This window comes from Lepidochelys kempii, chromosome 22 (genome assembly GCF_965140265.1).
Source record: "Lepidochelys kempii isolate rLepKem1 chromosome 22, rLepKem1.hap2, whole genome shotgun sequence".
Lineage (NCBI taxonomy): Eukaryota > Metazoa > Chordata > Testudines > Cheloniidae > Lepidochelys > Lepidochelys kempii.
This window is the reverse complement of record NC_133277.1, coordinates 11,096,686-11,103,800: the sequence shown is the minus strand read 5'-3', so window position 1 is coordinate 11,103,800 and position 7,115 is coordinate 11,096,686. Positions and strand designations below refer to the sequence as shown.

Genomic DNA, 7,115 nt, shown 5'->3' with positions numbered 1-7,115 from the left:
TTGCCCGCATCTCGGCGCAGCCTTGCCTAGGCCAAATTAAGATCTACGCTGCACTAACTCCTAGCTGCAGGTGAATTCTGAAGGGCTGGAGACCGACTTTAGAATCCCTTTTCTGCCCCCCTTTTAATTTCAGCCAGTCCACCCCTTCTACCTTTGTACCTATGACCCACACTAGGAGGATGCGTGCCCTTGTTTCTCCCTAAAAAGAAAAGGCGTACTTGTGGCACCTTAGAGACTAACCAATTTATTTGAGCATGAGCAAATAAATTGGTTAGTCTCTAAGGTGCCACAAGTACTCCTTTTCTTTTTGCGAATACAGACTAACACGGCTGTTACTCTGAAACCTGTTTCTCCCTAGGGGCTGGTCTGCAGAAGAGCCTGCTGCAGCTACTTGCTCGAAGAACCCTCCCTTCAGCTCAAAAAATAGCAGGAGGGGGATTTTTTAGCTCTGAAAATCTCCCCTTCAAGCCCTGACGATAGCTGTATATAGATATAGTGGTAACTTAAAGCAAATGCACATTTCCCCCTGCCTTGGAGGAAATAAAGGGCTGCCACCATGAACCATTCACCCTAAACAGCAACAAACTAGAATAAACAAAAACTCACCACACCCCAGAAAGGAGGCTGTGCCTCCTCTCCTCAGGGGGCAGCTGCAGTGCTGCATTTCTAGCACCAGGGGGAGCTGCTCACAGGTGTAAAACGCCAGGCTGATGAGCCCCTTTTATTGACTGAACCTGGAATGTAGGAGGGTGCAGAGCCAGTTCTGAGGTAAAAGCTGGCAGCAGGTCTCTAGGCTCTGTGCTAACAGGCAGAGAAGAAGAAAACCAGCACTGTAGTATCTTGGCCAGTGGTGCTTGGTACCTAGTGTCAAAGGCAGCTTTTAATTGACTAAAAATACTGTTCGCTAACCCCCTCCAGCTCCATCCTTGGGGTTTTCTAGCTTCCAGTGCAAGGTTTCTTCCCCTCCCACCTGTGTAAGCCACTCCCAGCCAAGCTAACTTCTCTCTTCTTTCCCTCATCCCTGTCTCGGTCTTGTCCTGTTGGAACGTGAGCTCTCTGGAGCAGTGACTGCTCCATACTATGTGTAAGTACCAGGCTGGGCACAACAGCGCTCTGGTCTCGAGTGGGGTCTCTAGGTGCAACCATAATACAAACAATAATAAATGTTACTTCCTCACTGTGTTACCACCGACCTGTTGCAGAGAGGAAGAGGCCCTAACAACTGGGCCATCCACCCTAGGAGTTGAGAGACTTGGGTTGAGGGCTCTGCTCTGGTATGGGCTTCTTGAGTGCCCTTGGTGGAGTCACTTAGCCTCTCTGCGGCTGTCAGTAGCACTTCCCTGTCCCCTGAGGGTGTTCAAACACTACTGTAAAGGAGGCTAGTACTTAAGACAAACATTTCAAGTAGGGGAATGTTGGTGCTTACATGAATGTCTGTCAGCTGGCAGGGGAGTAAAATACATTAAACCTAAATAAAGAGTTTGCCTTAAATTGCACTGTCACCAGGCAGGAGAAATAACTGGGTTGCCAGTCCGTTCCTTGCTGGGACTCCTGACTGTGAAGCTCTCACTCCGTAAGTGATTTCCTCAAGCAATACTAGGCATGGAGTCCAAAGCAAATGCTTAACTATCCCTCCCACATGTGAAGAGGAGGAGGGGGAGAAATCAGAGCAAAGCACTGTCTTGGGTATGGCAAGGAAGAAAACATTCAAGTGCTGTAAGAAAAGCTGAAGAGAAACAAAATTAGACAGAAGAACCAACTATGGGAGTGGGGAAGCTAAATACATGGAAAAAGACAGGTAAAGGAGACATTAAAGAGAGAAACATGGGGGTAGCATAGAGAATAGAAGAGGAAAAAGGGTCAGCTTAATGTACTGGTTTTAATATATTCTACAAAGTGTGACATAAACCTCAGCCTCATTTAAAAGAAATCTCAGAGTGAGTGCAATGTGTGTATCTCATACACAACAAACCTTGGGAGCTGCTTCTTCTCTGCTGCTGTTGAGCCACTTCAATTGCTATTAATTGGAGACTGACAAGAGCTTGAATCTAAACTCTTACAAAGCAATGCATATGATTTGTTATAAAATGAAGTAAACAGAGGCCAGTAAGAACGATCAAAATACAAACATGGGTAGGGGGGGAAAGAAGACCAAAAAGAAGACCAAGGGCAGCAGCCTAGCAGTTACTGAGTTTCCACCCCTAATTAATACAACCCCAGCTGCTGAAGGGACTTAATCTATAAGCAGACCTTCCTCCATTTTGGAACTCTTCTGAAACAAGCACGGCTCTTGCTGCAGAGAAACTTGCTCTGAAGCAGGTAGATTTCAACCCAAATGGACCTAAAAATAAAGGTACAGTAGTGCAGGAAAAAAATGTGACAAAACTTCAGACAGAGTGTGCACCTTTTGTTCAGTCTGACTGCTAAGGGAGTAGGAAGAAAGGAAAAGAATCTAAATCTTTATTCAGGGAAATTTGGGGATCTCAGGCATCTTTCTTGTGAGTGGTAACAATTTCTGGTTATTAGTATTACTGTGCCTCTAGGACCTGATCCTGCAAGGGGCTCTCGGTGGCTGCAATACCCATATGGTGTTTATGTAGGATTGGGGTTTGTATACTATTATCAGCTTCCCAACAGCTGATATTTTATATGAAACAGAGAGTGTTTAGCAATCTGAAATGTTCAGTTGGGTGCAGTCTCAAACTTTTGGTTTAGACTGAAAGCTAATGCAGTGCTACAAATGAGAAGAGAAATACAACGTTAAGTGTGCAGGACTTTATCAGTTCCCAGTTACTAGGGGAGAGGAATGTGCTGTTGTGATAAATTGCCAAAGGAAATTACAAATGTAAAACTGTAATAATCCTTATAACCTGCATAAGGGATAGTGTGAGGATTGAGTCATTGTGGGGGCAGTTTTATCTAGTGGATATGACATAGACAGGAACTCAAAGGTCTTGGGATGACTTCATCCCATTGACTTCATCCCTGGAATCTGTCCCCATTCTGCCACTGACCACCCATGCTACCTTGGGCAAGTTACTTCCCCTGGGTCCCATCTCTTGTTTTTGTACAGAGCTTAACAAAATGAGGCCCTAATTTCAGTTTGCTAATCTAGTCCAAATAAAAATTGTTTTTGCTGATACAGACTAACACAGCTACCCCGTGAAACTGTCCAAATAATAATTAGTTTGTTTGCAAAGTGCCTTGGAAATGTAAATTAATGCTAAGTCCCAGGCTTCTTTAGTGATGGGAAAGAGAGAGCCCCGAATCTGAAATTTACTGAAAAACTTGGGATCTAAAGACAACTGTAACAGTTTATTTATCACTTAATAGTAAGGTCAGAAACAATGCCAATAACAGGATGCAAATCAGGCTTTGCTTATTTTATCAGGTTTTAAAAACATTTGTGCAGTGTTTATAAATCAAACTTCCAAAGATCTGTGCTACTCATTTGTGCATTAAGAATTGTCTTTTGTTTTTGTTTTCTTGTTTTTGTTTAGTACAATGGAAATAAGACAGCTTAACTCAAGCTGTGTCTTGGTTATCTGGAGATCTTTCACTTGTCAAGGTAAGTAGATCTAAAGCTTGACTTGATTTTTAAATGTTGGTATGAAAATTCCATTATGATATTTTAAGGCACAAATCCGAAAGTCCTGTCTTCCTGAATTTTGGGGTTTGGACCTGTGTTTTTACTCCACATCAAGCAAATGTTTTAACATTCTTTAAACATATAAATAATATTAATACCATTCCTAAACAATCCTTTAATAGTAAACCTGTGTGTTCATCTCAACACAAATGAGCAACCCAATAGTAACATATCAGAGTTAACAGCATTTCTGAGTTATCATATACTTCTCTTTATACAGCCCAGTGCTCCTAAACAACCCTACAGTAATAAACCAGTAGACTTAAGCCAGCACTCACGAGCATCGCTGTAGTGACGAACCAGCTCGTACAATCTAGTACTCGCCAGTGCCGGTACAGAAATAAAGCCTGTGTGCACAGCTTAGCATGGATGACGCAATGTCAAAGTCTTTGTTAGCAAGCACGATTTCACTTTTAGGCTTACAAGGGATTATTTAAAAACACTGAGTTGGAAAGAAAAAGTTAAAAAAACGCCTTAAGAGTTGCCTTTTAAATACATTTCTGGACACTCGGCAGTGAACTGGAAATGTCTCCAGTGGAAGCAGGCAGGGCCATCCAGAAATACCCAGCCAGGGAGCCAGGCTCCAAGTCCCAAGCCATCGTTGGCTCTCTTGTACTTTTCATTTATTCAAGCTCAGCAGGGGGAAAAAAAAAGTCATTTCTAGGTGGAAACGGTCACTCTGTATTATTTCCACCTCCCTGCAGCTTCTTTTATTCTCTTAAGGAAGTCACCAGTTTGTTACAGTGGAGAGTGTTGCATGTAAGCATTTGGCACTAGGAGGGTATCTCCTGTGACCCTGAAGACAAGGAGAGATTCGTACTGAACAGGAAAGAGACAGGGACAAGAAAGGGATAAAATGGTTTGTCTCTTTATTTGTATCTCAAATCTAATGCATTCTTAACTATCAATCTTTTCATTACAGGGACTAGCATGCTTAAGGTTTTGTTAATGGAAGATGTAGGCTGCTGGTTTGCATCTAGCTCCATTCGATAGTGAGCAAAAGTTGTTAGCATGACACAGTTGCTCAGTGGACCATGTGAAATGAATTTGGTTGGTCTCAGCCAAATTCCTACTGGGCACCTGTCTGCACAACTCAAACTGCCATTGGAATTTACAGTCTCAGCAGAGAGGGTAAAGATTAAATGGTCAGTGGAGACTTGGAGGCTCCATCACCTAGACCTGGTTCTTCCAGGTTAGGGTTCAAGAATGTTGTCAAATTGAGGGTAGCACGGGGGCAGTGTGTTTGTGAATGGTTGCCCATTATGTGTATAGTCAGTGGCGAGGCAGCAGAGGGCTTCTATCTCTGGGGCTCTGCTTAGGATTCTTTGCTACAGGTATGTCTACACTGCAATAAAACACCCACAGCTGGCCTGTGTGAGCTGACTCCAGCGGGAGCCCAGAAAGCCACATTGTAATTTTATAGCCCTGCAGTCTGAGGCCTGAGTCAGCTGCTCTGGGCCAGATGCAGGTGGTTTACTGCGTTTACACATACCCTTGCACTGAATGTACTTAAAGATACAGTGGAACGATTCAGAAAAACTTGCACATTCTTTTAGGATAGTAAATAGAAAGAAATGAAATAGAATTATAGGGAGCAGTGCTATGTAATGGTTAGAATAAGGTACTGGGCCTCAGGATTCTTGGGTTCTTTTCTGTCTAGCCTTTTCTACTGACTCACAGTTTGACCTTGGGTAAGCCCTTTAATCTCTTTGTGCTTCAGTTTACCCATCTGTAAATAAGTGGGTATAATAATAGCACTTCCCTCACGGGGGAAAGGGAAGGTAGTTACATTTAAGACTTTAAAAAAAGTGCTTTGACACCTTCATATCAAGGATACCATGTGTGCACACTATTCTGTTACATATGATCTTTTCTTCTCCAGTTGTTGTGTTCAGACTTTTTTTTTTTTTTTTTTTTTTTTTGCTTCTCAGCAATCAGATTTGCTAACTTGAGTGTCTAGAATGACAAGATCACTTCATTAGGTATCCAGTGTTGTGCAGGAAACATGTACAAAGCCATTTTGACTGATTCCTTGTTTGCCAATGCCATGCTGAGCATAACATTGCTCACAGAGTTGAGTTTAGGAACTCTTCACAATAGCTTGGATGTGGATGCTGGATAAAAAGAAGGGGAAAAGATGAGCAAGTTAACAAGCCTTTGCAGTGATTACTCAGTATCTAAATTTACCATGTCCTTATGGTTGGCTTGACTTGTTACTGGATAACATTGGCATACTTCTTTCTATTGGTCAGAATTCCTTGAACCCCAGATTGTTGCAATATTATGTTCATGTTATTTCAGCTATTCTATTCTATCCCCGGAAGTACATAAAGTATACCAACAAAAGTGGTAGCATAGACAAGCCCACAATTGCAAGGAAAATTCTCTCCAAATGGAGAATAATTTTTTCCAGGAGAGCCATATCGCCGAAAATTTTCAGAAAAGAGCTGAGTTACCCACTCTGAAAATCTAGGGCCTTTTAAGGTGTCTCAGGTTGGGCATCCAAAAATCACGAGTCATTTCTGAAATCTTTCCCCTGTAGGGCACTGGATTCTGACCTAGTTCAGATTATTTAACTTTTAATAACACACATACTTGAATACTAGCACAGATTTATGAACCTGACTATGCACGGTCACACATTGAATAGACACTCACGCATACACAAGCAACATGATCAGTCCTCTTATCTGATGCGGTCTGCTTGAGGAGAATGCCTTGTGAGGTATGTTTGAATAATGCCATTTAAGATAATCGTTTAATACATTTTGCTAATTTAATCTGACCTGTAAGGAGTGAAGGTTACAAGACCTGTTCTTTCAGCTCCTATTAAAATGTCAGTGTGGTCACTGAAGTCATAACGCTGCCTCTTCATAGTTAAGAGAAACTCAAGAGTGGGTTACTCCTTAGTGGCTGGTTTCAGAGTAACAGCCGTGTTAGTCTGTATTCGCAAAAAGAAAAGGAGGACTTGTGGCACCTTAGAGACTAACCAATTTATTAGAGCATAAGCTTTCGTGAGCTACAGCTCACTTCCTCAGATGCATATCGTGGAAACTGCAGCAGGCTTTATATATACACAGAGAATATGAAACAATACCTATTCCCACCCCACTGTCCTGCTGGTAATAGCTTATCTAAAGTGATTTCCAGCACAAATCCAGGTTTTCTCACCCTCCACCCCCACACACAAATTCACTCTCCTGCTGGTGATAGCCCATCCAAAGTGACAACTATCACCAGCAGGAGAGTGAATTTGTGTGGGGGGGTGGAGGGTGAGAAAACCTGGATTTGTGCTGGAAATCACTTTAGATAAGCTATTACCAGCAGGACAGTGGGGTGGGAATAGGTATTGTTTCATATTCTCTGTGTATATATAAAGCCTGCTGCAGTTTCCACGATATGCATCTGAGGAAGTGAGCTGTAGCTCACGAAAGCTTATGCTCTAATAAATTGGTTAGTCTCTAAG

At 42.3% G+C, this 7,115-nt stretch overlaps 1 protein-coding gene across 7 annotated transcripts in view; it reads left to right on the top strand.

Annotated features, from left to right (window-relative positions):
• Window positions 1–3,500: 3,500 nt before the first annotated feature.
• GRAMD1B (GRAM domain containing 1B) overlaps window positions 3,501–7,115 on the top strand; it is a 333,007-nt gene continuing 329,392 nt past the window's right edge. For all 7 annotated transcript variants that reach the window (XR_012155938.1, XR_012155937.1, XR_012155939.1 and 4 more), the window contains exon 1: window positions 3,501–3,568. The gene's annotated coding sequence lies outside the window, so the exon portion shown is untranslated. The remainder of the gene's footprint in view (window positions 3,569–7,115) is intronic.